Source organism: Bombyx mandarina, chromosome 19, assembly GCF_030267445.1.
Source record: "Bombyx mandarina strain Sakado chromosome 19, ASM3026744v2".
Lineage (NCBI taxonomy): Eukaryota > Metazoa > Arthropoda > Insecta > Lepidoptera > Bombycidae > Bombyx > Bombyx mandarina.
In genome coordinates, this window is record NC_143225.1 from 9352364 (window position 1) to 9367731 (window position 15368).

A 15368-nucleotide genomic window follows, 5' to 3' on the forward strand; every position below is an offset into this window, starting at 1 on the left:
ATTAAATTTTGAAATGAAGACTGGAATTATATTCGTCCAATTTTAAACAAGAGTGGTTGTTCTGTTGCTGATATATTTCAATCGATTGTGTTATATATTATAATGTCAGAACTGGCAATGGAATGTAAGTATCTGTTTAGGATCGCGTATAAATTTCATTGCTGACGGATGACTTGAATGACAATTTTGCTACAAAGAAATTCAAAGAATTCGACTATCTTTACTGTATTGTCAGCGATAATATATATATATTTCAGAAACATATGTAAATTAATAAAAATAGGAGAATCGAAAATTGTGTGAATATTATTATGAAAATGTTTGGGCGGTGGCGGTGGCTAGGGCGGGCGGGGGGGCGCCGCGTATTCCTCATTTTCAGACACTTCAGTTAGTCGCCATGCATCGGCCAGTCGAGGTGCACGTCGATTCCCGTCGGTACAGAATCTCTCGTATCGTCGAGACGTTCTGAAACGGTCTTTCAAACCATCAACTAAAAACATCAAAGACAAAAGTGTTATTTTAATTTATTTACGTATTTTTAGTTTTTCGCAAAATTCAACAATCGCATTGTGAAGTGATTTGTTTTTGTTTACTTTTTAAAACTCTTTAAAAGGTGAGTTTTTTTTAAATACGTAACGAACAGCTGATTAATTAATTCCAGTACAGACAGCAGAGTGGTATGCTTATCTGCTAAAAAGGCATAGCTTTACAACCAAAATTACTAAAATGTTTTGTAATTTAGATAAACAAACCATGCTGCTTCCTTTTATTTCCATGAATGTACGTCATACGAGTACATTAGTGGTTCGTAGGTATGTTTGTTTGTAAATTGTAACATACTAACATTTGTATAGATTTGAAGGTCGGATTGTCAGGTTTGAGATGTACTTTAATTTTATTACAGGTCATAACATTTTTTTTGTTACACATAATAACTTCTAATTCAATAATTAATCACTAGAGATAATTAGCGAATTTAGATCTTAAACGAAGACGAAAATCGATTGCCTACTATTTTAAATAATAATTTAAGTATACTAAAAAAAACCTTTAATTTATCCTCGAATGAATACTTAAAATCTTATACCAATTAAAACTATAATTCCAGTTATTGTAAACAATATAAATCTTAATTTACAACAATAAACCTATATAATCTATGATGTTGTAACAAACACTACCTAGCTCAATTCATTTTTTTTATTATTTAGTTGGGTGGACGAACTCACAGTCCACCTGGTGTTAAGTGGTTACTGGAGCCCATAGACATCTACAATGTAAGTGCGCCACCCACCTTGAGATATAAAGTTCTAGGGTCTCATGTATAGTTACAACGGCTGCCCCACCCTTCAAGCCGAAACGCGTTAGGTACTGCTTCACGGCAAAAATAAGCAGGGTGGTGGTACCTACCCGTGCGGACTGACAAGAGGTCCTACCACCAGTAATTACGCAAATTATAATTTTACTGGTTTGATTTGATTAGCGTTTCAATTTAACTGTGATCACTTCTGCGTGCAGTGAGCAGGATGAGGATGCGCAGGATCGACTGTTGTGGCGAACCTTGTGGGAAGCCTATGTTCACCAGAGAACATCCGTGGGTTAAGGAAAAAAAAACCTCACTTTTACTATGAAAAAATTCGATATTAAGCTCTCTGGTTTTTCAATTACTGTACACTGTGTACTTCATTCAAAAGGACGTCGACCTTTTCATTTTTATATCCACTTCTTAAAGGGTGTTCCATAAATCAAAGCGCATTTTTCTTGCTCCAAATAGATTCGCCTGTGCCATAACGATGTATCAATATATCATAAACGAATACAAAAATCTATACAATGAAACCTACGAAACACGTTTCACGCATCTGAGACGTAAGGAGTATTATTTATTGTCAAAAGCAAATAGGTATGGAGGTCGGGCGCTAACCATTTCGTCATGTGTGTCCGTGTGTTGACTCACGAGTGACTGACGACTTCCTGAACTGAACTCCACCACATTCAGGTCACAATCTAGCGGAGTGTACCCATTATAACATATCGACAAGCGCCAGCCTCTAATTAAAGCTGTTTTGTCGATTTACAGTTAAGGCTTAAAAACATTTGTCTCCGTTTTTGTGGTTATTAATGAGCAAACGAACTTATGTGCCATCTGATGTTTTTTTTTTATTGCTTAAATGGGTGGACGAGCTCACAGCCCACCTGGTGTTAAGTGGTTACTGGAGCTCATAGACATCCACAACGTAAATGTGCCACCCACTTTGAGATATAATTCTAAGGTCTCAAGTATAGTTACAACGGCTGCCCCACGCTTCAAACCGAAACGCATTACTGCTTCACGGTAGAAATAGTCAGGGTGGTGGTACCCGCCCGCGCGGACTCACAAGAGGTACTACCACCACAATTGCGCAAATTATAATTTTGTTGTTGTGATGTTTAGTGATTATACAATAGCCCATAGACAACTTAGGAAATAATAACAATGGAGGAGTCATTATTTTCTCGGCCTAATTAGACAAATAAAAATGTTTTTTTCCAAAAATAAAGTCTGGAGTCTCTAACGACAAAATATCTGGAACTTCATTTAAGGACAAAATAATTTCATTTGGACATGTCACACCGACTCACTTACGAACTACATATACATATATGTATACACATTTAATTAGATACATATATAGACATTAAATGCCCAGACAAAGAGGATATTAAATTCCCAGACAAAGAGCTAACAAACCTGTGCACCATACGAGTGTTTGAATATTCGACCCAGCTATCAACGGCATTAACTATTGCACCTTTGGTGAGTCTCTATTGTGTTTTGGAAATTAAAATACGAATTAATGATCGTCTCCATACATAACGTATTATCACTAATTTACATGTTACATATATTGTTTGAAAACTTTTTCATTATAAACCGGAATAGTTCCTAGGTAAAGCAACATTTATTCACACCCAGTTAATAATAAATTTATGTAATAAAAAAAAACAAAAATAAAAGAAAATTCTCAATATAATTATTTGTAAATCTCTCAAGGACATATATTCTGGGAAAACTACAATGGAATATCCATGGGAAACTTTGACGAGTCTTGAATCTAGTGGCTTGAATCAGAATAAAATTAATCAAATTAAGATATTATTACCTTGTGAGACTGGTTTTTTTTTTTTTTATAACTTCACGTTTTCGATAGAAAAAGATTTTATTGTATCCAAGTAGGCACGAGATCTGCGTCTGTTTGAATAACGAGATCTATCATAAAAATTATCTTCCGCAAATAGTAGGTACTTTGTTTGTTCAGTAAACATACTTAGGTATGTATGTTTTATGATTGTCCTAACAAATTCTATAGGATGTTTTCGATTCGGTATTTACAACTTTTGTATTTCAATTTTAATTGGACCTTTACTGGTGGTAGGACCTCTTGTGAGTCCGCACGGGTAGGTACCAACAGCCTGCCCTATTTCTGCCGTGAAGCAGTAATGCGTTTCGGTTTGAAGGGTGGGGCAGCTGTTGTAACTATAGTGATACCTTAGAACTTATATCTCAAGGTCCGTAGTGTAGATGTCCATGGGCTATCACCAGGTGTTATCACCAGGTGGGCTGTGGTTACTGGAGGACATGAGCACGTCCACCCACCTAAGCAATAAAAAAACAATTTTTGATTTAGTTTTTTCTTTAGTTTTTCATGGACGCTACCAGATGGGGTTCGTAATCTGTCAATTGTTAAAACCCACGAGCGTCATTATTCTGTTATAGAACGCTCGGGTTGATGCAGAAATAAATAAAAAACAATGCTACCTACCAACATAACGTTTTGTTGTGGGGAAATTAATAATAATAATAATAATAAAGCCCTTTATTTCCGAACTACAACCATGAAATTTAACATTTTTGTGTTTTTTTTTTTTTTTTTTCATTTTATTTCTTATAGTATATCTCGGAGTTCGGCGTGCCTCGTGGCATAGGCCTCCTCCAGCTCTCTCCATTGGGCTCGGTCCTCTGCAACTCTGGTCCAGTATGGTCCTAGGGTTAGGCGCATATCATCGCTCCATCTCGTTTTTGGTCGCCCCTGTCTTCTGGTGTGGGGAAATTACTTGAAGTATAATGTGGCGAATGTAAAATTTCGTTATTATTTGGTTGCAGGACGTAAATCCGCACGGGAACGTCCCACAATCTCGGCTCTTTCTGGAAAAACAGTCATGGGTTCCGGTATGAAGGGTATAACAGCTCTTATACAATTGAGATTGCGACCTTATTTCTTAAGATGGATTACGGCTTTCACGAAGAGAACTGTTTCGTCCATTTGACCAAAAAAAAATTACATTGCAACACCGCGTCACTCATAATAACTATGCAAATCTTCCAAGCAATCGAATAACACCGCCGTCGCCGCCGCCTGCGGAGGAGGAAGCTCGGCTGCACCGCGAATATCGCGCTGCGAAGGACGCCCTGCGGCTGGCCATCAGGCGGGCCAAGGAGCAGAACATGGAGAGACTCTTGGAGGCGCTCGAAGCGGATCCGTGGGGGAGCCCATACAAATTGGTACGCGGCAAGTTGCGCCCGTGGGCCCCCTCTATGACTGAGCGTCTCCAGCCCCAGCAGCTGCGGGACATCGTTTCGGCGTTGTTCCCGCAGGAGCGGGAGGGTTTTGTCCCTCCCGCTATGGGCGGGCCGTCTGACACCGTCGACGGCCAAGCTCCTGCTGAGGTGCCCCGTATTACCGAGGCAGAGCTCCGGGTGGCCGTTGTCAAGATGACTGCGAAAGACACGGCCCCCGGCCCGGACGGAGTCCACGGCCGGGTATTGGCCTTGGCCCTCGGTGCCCTGGGGGACCGGCTCCTTGAGCTATATAATGGCTGCTTGGAGTCGGGACGGTTTCCGTCGCTCTGGCGGACGGGTAGACTTGTGTTGTTGAGGAAGGAGGGGCGCCCGGTGGATACAGCCGCCGGGTATCGTCCTATCGTGCTGCTGGACGAGGCGGGAAAATTGCTGGAACGTATTCTGGCTGCCCGCATCGTTCGGCACCTGGTCGGGGTGGGGCCTGACCTGTCGGTGGAGCAGTACGGCTTCCGGGAGGGCCGTTCGACCGTGGATGCAATTCTTCGCGTGCGGTCCCTCTCGGACGAGGCCGTTTCTCGGGGTGGGGTGGCGCTGGCGGTGTCTCTTGACATCGCCAACGCATTTAACACTCTGCCCTGGACCGTGATAGGGGGGGCACTGGAGAGGCATGGAGTGCCCCTCTACCTCCGCCGGCTGGTTGGGTCCTATTTGGGGGCCAGGTCGGTCGTATGTACCGGGTACGGTGGGACCCTTCATCGTTTTCCGGTCGTGCGTGGTGTTCCACAGGGGTCGGTTCTCGGTCCCCTCTTGTGGAATATCGGGTACGACTGGGTGCTGAGGGGCGCCCTCCTCCCGGGCCTCCGCGTTATTTGTTACGCGGACGACACGTTGGTCGTGGCCCGGGGGGATGATTTTAGGGAGTCTGCCCGTCTCGCCACAGCGGGAGTGGCCCTCGTCGTCGGAAGGATAAGGAGGCTGGGTCTCGACGTGGCGCTCAGTAAATCCGAGGCTCTGTGGTTTCACGGGCCGCGGAGGGCGCCACCAGTTGATACCCACATCGTAGTTGGAGGCGTCCGGATAGGGGTCGGGGTGCAGTTGAAGTACCTCGGCCTCGTGTTGGACAGCCGGTGGGCTTTTCGTGCTCACTTTGCGGAGCTGGTCCCCCGATTGATGGGGACGGCCGGTTCTTTGAGCCGGCTGCTCCCGAATATTGGGGGACCGGATCAGGTTGTGCGCCGCCTCTACGCGGGGGTGGTGCGATCGATGGCCCTGTACGGTGCACCTGTGTGGGCTGAGCCGCGCAACCGGGCCACTATGGCTCGGTTCCTGCGCCGGCCGCAGCGCACCGTTGCCATCAGGGTCATTCGCGGATATCGCACCGTCTCCTTCGAGGCGGCGTGTGTTTTGGCGGGGACGCCGCCATGGGAGCTGGAGGCGGAGTCGCTCGCTGCCGACTATCGGTGGCGCAGCGAGCTTCGTGCTCGGGGCGTGGCGCGTCTCCCCGAAAGTGAGCTGCGGGCGCGGAAGGCCCATTCTCGGCGGTCCGTGCTCGAGTCGTGGTCGAGGCGATTGGCCAACCCCACGTGGGGGCTACGGACCGTCGAGGCGGTTTACCCGGTCTTTGATGACTGGGTGAATCGTGGCGAAGGACGTCTCACCTTTCGTCTGGTGCAGGTGCTGACCGGGCACGGATGCTTCGGGAAGTACCTGCGCCGGATAGGGGCTGAGCCGACGACGAGGTGTCACCATTGTGGACACGACCTGGACACGGCGGAGCATACGCTCGCTGTCTGCCCCGCTTGGGAGGTGCAGCGCCGTGTCCTGGTCGCAAAGATAGGACCTGACTTGTCGCTGCCTGGCGTCGTGGCGTCGATGCTTGGCAGCGATGAGTCATGGAAGGCTATGCTCGACTTCTGCGAGTGCACCATCTCGCAGAAGGAGGCGGCGGGGCGAGTGAGGGAAAGCTCTCCTCACTACGCAGAAACCCGCCGCCGCCGAGCAGGGGGTCGGGACCGGGGTCGTATCCGTGACCTGGCCCCCTAAGAGCTAGGGGTCCCACCCGTTTTGTGCGGGGAGGGACCCAGACGTGGGGTGGCGTGCTCTGCACGCTCACCCGCAATAGGAAGCCGGGTGATGGTAGACCGCGTTCCCCCAACCGCTCTGGGGGAAGGTGTAACGCGGCGCCATCAAAGCGGGCTCTCGGCCCGCTGAACGAGGGAACCGGTGGTCGTGTCGCTGGCGGCCACCGGTCCGGCGTCCGTGGGACGGTGGGATGGATGTAATGTGCTCTGCGTCAACCCTGTCCCGCCGTTTCAATAGCCCCGACTGGGCTCCGGCCCGGTCCGAGGTAGGGCGCCGGTTGTGAGCGGCAGGAGTTTTTAGTGAGGTTCAACTCCCACATACCCCACCTGCCGCGCGGGTGGGAATCCGGCGATTTTCTCCTGTGGAAAAAAAAAAAAAAAAAAAAGCAATCGAATAAGCAACATCGCCCTTTTAGAATTGATGTTGCTTAATTAAAATTTTTAAGAAAATTTATACTTGACACAACTTATAAGCATGTATTCTAGAAGTTTACAAAGCTAAACGCATCTTTTAGTTTAGAAAAGGTCAATGTACTTTTCCAAATAAAGCGCACGCACACATTGAAGTATTAAAATCGAAAAACTAAAAAAATCTAATTCTTGAATTACACTTTTGGAGTTTACCAAAAATTAAGAATTATGGATTAAGCGAATTCAATTGTAAAGGTGCGATATGTGAACGTATAGATAAGCGTAATAAATTGGCGGTAGTTCTTTTAGACGTTCAACAAGTATGTACTTTCATTTATGTTCAATAATTTTTTTTTGACTTGATTTAGAAAAAAAAATGATGTAAAAACTATGCCAAACGTAAACCATTGTGAATTATTTTTCTTAAACTCATTGACTAGTAATATTATAATCCATTTCGCATTCCACGTATTAATTTCAATTTAACGGCTTATTCAGTGAGCGCACTCAGTGTCATTATGAATGAATTAATGAATGATTATGAACGGGCATCAATTGCTTGGTCACGTCCGCAGACTATAAGCATAAAAGACTGATATGTATTAAATACTACTAATAAAATAACGCCTATATATAATAATACTAATAAAATAATAATGTATTAAATACACTACTAACAAAATAACGCCATCTTGTTGTGTCTTTAAAGCGGTTAGTTGACCTCAATTAAGAAAAATAGTATTATTATTCGCCAATAGATGTCGGGAAGAGTTGATTATTGAAAACACGAATAAAACAACATTTTCTGAAAATAAATCGTAGCTAGATCGATTTATCGTCCCCGAAATCCCTTGTATACTAAATTTTATATTATGAAAATCGTTGGAGCCGTTTCAGAGATTCAGATTACATATATACAAGAATTGCTGTTTTACTGTCTTTTACAAACAAACCAAGCTTTCAACAAAAGTAACATTAAAATCTGAACACAACAGATTTCGTTTTCTAATTTTAATTTTCTTGGACGGAGCAATTGTTTGTGGCCCAAAGGCCATTCTGGCTTCGCCGGGACAGGTGGGCGTGTACGGGATGAAGGGCAGACGCATCGCGAACGAATCTGCTGTCGGTGTGCTTAGTGCGAGTTTTTTAACGTGCTCGATAGCGTATACGTTAACTCACATTTGTATGGAGTTGTAACGTTTGCCGCTAGGGCCGTTGTTCCAATTCCATACAAATTGGAGTTAACTTTTACGCTATCGAAAACGTTAAGAAACTCGCACTAAGTACACGGATCGAAATCGCGACCCGCTCAGTGGGCTTCTGTTATTGGCTGTAATAATCACGTTTGTTACAAAAGACCTGGAATAAACATTGACCTAAAATATATACAGTCTTAAATACATTACCCGGTCGAAACTGTGAACAAATAGAAAATAATGATCCTACAATTTTTCCTTATGAGCGTTTAAGTGAAACATAATAATTAGGATTCCTAACTACGTTCATACGAACGTACTCGGTAAATAAAGGGTGTTTCAGAATGTTTTTCGTTTTTGAATTGACTACTCGTTACTGCAATATGATCCGGACTTTTTTGACTACTTTGTTTTTTTTCCTACGTATGCTTATAACCTTGAGAGGCTATTTCAGCTTCGCCCTAACGTTTGTAGGTGACGGGACTCAAACCGGAGAGTTGCTAACACTGACCCTAGCAAGAGCAGTGCTTAGCAGAATCTACTACCAGATCGGAAATGCGACCCACTGAGAAGATCCGGCAAGAAACTCAGTGGGCTGTGTCTGTAGGTTAATGCGCTCGTCGACCCTTCGTCGCAAGCGACGGGTTCGACGAGGACGGTGACCGGTGCTTGTGGTGCCTAAAAGCACCGTTAATGGATTAGGAGGATCCGTAATGACGTGCTTTGGGCGACGTCGACGGTTTACCATTCGGTCTACTGGGTTGGGTATGTAGTTTCCAGCGACCACGATGAGAGGGTTCTCATGTCGTGTCGCCTTCTCAAAATGGCGCAGCGATGCCAACTGTAGATACTTAAAAGAAGTAGATACTTAAAAGAAATGCAAAACCAGTATGGCTACAACCGCAACACCTTTTTCCAGCAAGATGGGGCCACTTCTCATGTTACAAATTACTCATTAGCTGCTCTTCAAGATTTATTCCCTGGGAGAGTGATAAGTCGCCGAGGAGACATCAACTGGCCACCGAGGAGCTCTGATTTAACGACTGCTGATTTTTTCCTATGGGGCCACCTAATTTTTTCCTATGGGGCTAGTAAAGTTTGCAATCCTTTGGCACCCAACCTGAATGTTTTGAAGCAAAGAATCACGGAAGAAATCAACTCTTATTCCAAGAGCGATGCACCGGCGAGTGATTGAATATTTCAGCTCCAGGTTAAATGAGTGAAGTGAATGGTGCGCATTTACAAACATTCTGAGAGACCCGTTATTTGTCTGAGAAAAAAATAAAGGGAATTTAAAGTAAATTCATTGTGGATAAGCCTCCAACTATTATACTTTTACGATTTAATATTACATTTTTTATTGTATCTCCGACGTTTCGAATGCTTTGAAATTATCGTAGTCGCGAACGACTAAGCAATGATACTAAGACATTTCAATACTGTCTAACTCAAATGTCCAAAATGGTATAATGATAATAAAAAATCGGGATTAAACTGTAAAAGTAATTTCAATTATGTGTACGAATCGCGAATGGTGTAGAAAATAAGCTGCCAAATTTGAGAATTCGTAATAACGACTTCCAGGAAAAGGTCTGTAAGAAAATATAATTAAAATATAATTGTACTGCAAAATTGGGAGTTAAAAGTAATGTGTCTAGGTGGGTGGCGGCATTTACATTATCGACATTATCGGCTTTGCCGGTCATCGTTCTCGTCGAACCCGTCGCTTGCGACGAAGGTGTCGACGAGAAAATCAACCCTCAGACACAGCCCACTGAGTTTCTCGCCGGATCTTCTCAGTGGGTCGCGATTCCGATCCGGTGGTAGATTCTCCGAAGCACTGCTCTTGCTAGGGTTCGTGTTAGCAACGTCGTCAGGTTTGAGCCCCTACTCGCCTACTAGTTAAGGTTACGCTGATATAGCCTCTCAAGGCTCTCAGCTTAGGTAGGAAAAAAAAAAGACTGCTTTGGGCTCCGGTAAACGCTTAACACCAGGTGTTCCGTGCTTTTATTTGTTACTTATATGGGTGCACGAGCTCACAGCCCACCTGGTGTTAAGAGGTTACTGGAGCCCATAGACATCTACAACGTAAATGCGCCAGCCACCTTGAGATATACGTTCTAAGGTCTCAAGTATAGTTACAACGGCTGCCCCACCCGTTAAACCGAAACACACCACTGCTTCACGGCAGAAATAGGCAGGGTGGTGGTACCTACCCGTGCGGACTCACAAGAGGTCCTACCACCAGTAAAGCTTGTCCGCAAACTGAGCAATAAAATATTGCTATGATATTGTTTACAAGTATAACGTGTTCTTGGGAAAAAGGGTATTAGCAAAGTAATTAATGTTTTGACTTCTGTAGCAAGTCCGCATTCAGGAGATAACTTCTTGTAGCAAGAGCAGTCCTCACTCAACAGGCCAAGATAGGCCATTCGCCGTCGCTTCAGCTCAAAGTCATGTAGATTTAAGATAAGTGCATTCATGTTTAGTTATTTGCTACGAAAATATTATATTATTAATTAAATTTTAAATCACTCGTTTAATTGGCAGCAGAGATTAATTAAAACTTTATTACAACTATTACCTATATTATGTTTCTGGAAATTAGTTATCTAATAGTTTATGTTACTCGAATGCATAAAAATGTTTTGTAAACAGGCATTGTTGTATAGACATATTTAAATTATTAGAACGATTACAAATATTTCATAAAAAAAAGACAAATGAGGCTTTATTAATGATTTTTTATCGATACGAATAACCTTTTTTTTACTGTACACATATTATTATAAACTTCACCGACAGTTTCTTCTTTCGAGCAAAAATTAAACATTGTAGTAATTAAGGCAGGGGTCTTATACAACGTGCATGATAAGCCGTCTCATCACCCCGCGCTATCAACGTAGATAACAACTGATAACAGCCACTGAGCACTTAGCCGGATTTTATCTCCGGTCAGCCTCACTCAGTCAAGCTGACGTACTGTAACGTATATTGAATTATAGTTTGCTTTGGCCATAGATTAATAAAGTCCGTTAGCTGTTAACCGAATTTATAGTTCTGTGGTTTTGGCTTGTCTTAACTCGTAGGTACAAGGTTACGTGTACAATTGTAGTTTAAGCGCGTAAGAGTACTCGTAGAACAACTCTTCCTATTTCTGCCGCGTTGCCGCCATTCAATTTTGAAAGGTGATATCTCCGTTACACTATCCACTTGAAACATCCACCTTCATGTCTCAAGTGAGGCACATTTCGCACCTTTAGAAATATAGAGACCCATTTCGAAATTCTTGAATTTCAACTTTAATAAAAAAAATGGGCCTTTTTTTTAATTGCTTAGTTGGGTGGACGAGCTTACAGCCCACCTGTTATTAAATGGTTACTGGAGCCCATAGACATCTACAACGTAAATGCGCCACCCACCTTGAGATATAAGTTCTAAGGTCTCAGTATAGTTACAACGGCTGCCCCACCCCTCAAACCGAAACCAATTACTGCTTCACGGCAGAAATAGGCAGGGCGGTGGTACCCGTGCGGACTCACAAAAGGTCCTACCACCAATAAAAAAACCCTAGAACGACCCTTTTCAGCGACTCTTAGTAATCAAATGACCAAAATTAGCTTATAAAGGGACAAACTTATCCATCGGTCTCTTTCACTCCGTCCCCTTCCTCTACCTCTTTTCGGTTTGAGAGCTTTAATCGATGTATTCCAAAAAACATATTCTTTGGGGTGGGTCTTTATAATTCTAAAGGTGCGTTTTCATATCTTAGGGCTCCGGCAATCAACTCCAGATAGACCGTGAGCTCTTTCGTCCATTTATACAATACCAAAACCCATTTCAACGTCACCGAATTTTAAAGTCTTTGGAACTATAGTATTGTAGTAAACTATTATTTTATTTTATTAGACCGATGCTACTATTACTGTTGCTGCTACTACAACGGGTAGTCGCATTCACGCTATTTTCATGTCAGGTTTGAGCCCCGCGAGCTCACCTACTAGTTAAGGTTACGCTGATATGGTCTCTCTAGACCATCAGCTTAGGTAGGAATAAAAGAAAGCTGTTTTCATTCTAGATCCTCTTCTGCGCCTCGATGTCTTTAAGACTATAAAGGCCATGACATCTGTGAATAATTTCATCACAGACTCCGTTCTCCCACTTTTCGTCTTTCTTAATATTCACATTAAAACTAATAGATCCTTCTTCCTAGTTCGCCGAATAATGTAAGTCAAAACTACGTAACGTAATGTTTGTTCTTCATTATATTAGTACCGTCGAGTAAGGAGCTCGGTTTCGTAATGTATTATTGTGATTAATGGAGTTTTTATCTACATTAGACCTTTCGTTAAGAATACTGTTTGTTGTGGTTGTCATATTTTTTTTTTATCATTTTAAGATATCGTCACGTTGTGTGCACAGATAGGTGGTAAACGCACCCAATGTACATTAACCCTTTTTGTGCTGATCTTATTTACACATATTTTATAGAAATTGCTAAAGGATTTTTGAAAAAAGGTACCTTATAGGAAGTTTAACTTTTAAAAAAAAACAGCAAATTAATTTTAAATGGTAATTTATACAGGTTATTAACTTATTAAAAACGTTAGACATGCGCGTACTAAGACACATCCGTACAGGTCGATACCTAATACCTATAAATAAACCGCGCAATAGTCGTTATTCCGACGTTACGCACTTTATACGCGTTAATAGAAAGTCTATCTATCGACGGTTCGCGCTCAAAGAGTTAGTAATCATAAAAATGTCAGTATTTAAGTGATTTTTCTCAGTTTTATTATTTTATTTGCAAATCATTTCAATTAGACTATCATAATATATTCTTTTTTATTTTCTTTAAAATACGTGGAAAAAACCATGAAACCAATGCGTCCACTGCACTAGATCATTGTTTTTGAAGTTATTCGTTTACCTTCCTACACTGCCCCACTTTGACGCGAAAGCGAGCCTTTGATAAACTTAGTTACTTGTTAAGTGACATTCTGCCTACATTACCATACATCAAACGCGAGGTCTTTGAACCGATGCCGAAAATGGAGACAAAACATCGTGGTAATTGTTCGAACTATTCATATGCTACTATCACTTACGTATTCACACAATAGAACACAAACAAAAATGAGTTAACGCATGGCATTCATGACCTTGGTAAGAATAACGGGTATAAGTCGTTGTGGCCTAAAGGATAAGTAAGACGCCTGGTGCGTTCGTATCTGGCTATGCAACGGTGCTCGAATCCCGCAGGCAGGTATAATAACCGGCAAACTTCTTGAGCATTTGTCGACGTAGTGGGGGTAAGTTTGCGCATGGTACACTCACGTGCAAAAACATTACTTACTCTGCGTCATAATGCTATTAAATTATTAAAATCAACATATGTATTTATTTATATATTTATTAGAACATCAACAAAACATATAGGTTAATAATTGTAATAATTTAATCTTGGGGTAAAATAGATATTCCTTCTATTAAGTCAAAACTAGAGCTGTTGCCAGGTCTTGGTTCAGTTGAAGCGAAGCTGGTATTTGTAATTTTTTTTTCGTTATCATAATCTTGACCATCATCATCATCACTGTTTTCATCACCCGAGTCGCTATCATCGTGATGAGTCGACATAGGGCTCATCGGCGTAGTTTACAACTCGGTCGATTCGGTCTTCTTTTTTGTCTATAATTAATTATTTTTTGAAGATATTCGATTCGTAGTAATCGAATGTTACTTTTTTCATTTACCAGCTTCCGATTATTTTCTGTTCTTTTTTTCCATCTGAAGCCTAGCTCTTTCATAATCCGTCGTAAGCTTAATTCCGAGCCATTAAAATTTATATCTTCTTTAAATTTTTCGAAGCCTCTCTACGGTACGGAGTTTCGCTGCTTGTTATGTAGTTATTATGATTACATCTTTTTATTACAGATTGAACGAAACTATCCATTCCGGTAACTTTCTTCTTCCCTGATCTTTTCTTACCCGGAGTCCGAAACACGGCGAGCAAGCCAGAGCCTTTAGCTTCGTTAATAATGCACCTAACAGTACTCACTGATGTTTTTGTTGCTTCCGAAGTCTGTTTTAATTTTTCCATATCATTCTTCCCATGTTTTATAAAGAAGCAATATACGTCGTACACAAATTTTCTACCCTTTCTTTTAAGTACTACACCAGTTTGTCACGGCATAGTGTATGTTTTATAAAAAATCAACAAACACTCAACAAATAGCAATGGCAACAAAGTCCACAAGCAATTATAACAAATAACTTAACGATTAATAACGATAGACTTTCCACTGTACGCAAGCGTACTTTTGGGAGCAAGCGGAATGAGGGCGCAGTGCGGGACGCAGGGTTCGACTGATCTACCAATAACGCGCTCGATACGATTTCCCCTGCCGTCGCGCCTCACCCTCACCACCAAAGTGATCTAAAATTCGGTTCTGCGCAGTCAAGGTCATTTGCTCACGAAGTTTGCCGATTACATACCAATTTTTCTAATGAAATACGTAGCTATACTTAACAAATGCTCACGATTGAATTTACGGTGAAGGAATAACATCGTGTAATCGTGTAGTAAAATTATAATTTGCGTAATTTCTGGTGGTAGGACGTCTTGTGGGTCCGCACGGTTAGGTACCACCACCCTGCCTGTTTCTGCCGCGAAGCAGTAATGCGTTTCGGTTTGAAGGGTGGGGCAGCCGAAGTACTGTAAAAACTGAGACCTTAGAACTATTATCACAAGGTAAGTGGCGGCATTTACGTTGTAGATGTCTATGGGTTTCGGTAAACATTTCACGTTAGGTGGGCCATGAGCTCGATCACGCACCTGAGCAATAAATAAAATTAAAAAAAAACCTGCCGACTCACTTAGTATTAGGTTGCAGGCTCATGAAATGAAAATTGATTTTATTAATAAACATTAGTGTTTCTTTTAGTAGCATATATGGCGACACGCGTATTGTTGAATGAATTCATTGTATAAGAAACCACTTACCTATGCATCTGCCATTAATTCCTTAAAGAGGGGTAAATACTAGGACTAGATTAGACTAGGATGTTTACGCTTCATCATCATCTGCGAGCATGATCTTCGATTTACCATTAGGT

General features: G+C 42.2%; 1 protein-coding gene across 6 annotated transcripts in view; it reads left to right on the forward strand.

Moving 5' to 3' along the window:
* The first annotated feature begins 382 nt into the window (after nt 1–382).
* Pde8 (phosphodiesterase 8) overlaps nt 383–15368 on the forward strand; it is a 257748-nt gene continuing 242762 nt past the window's right edge. For all 6 annotated transcript variants that reach the window (XM_089735322.1, XM_089735321.1, XM_028188434.2 and 3 more), the window contains exon 1: nt 383–613. The gene's annotated coding sequence lies outside the window, so the exon portion shown is untranslated. The remainder of the gene's footprint in view (nt 614–15368) is intronic.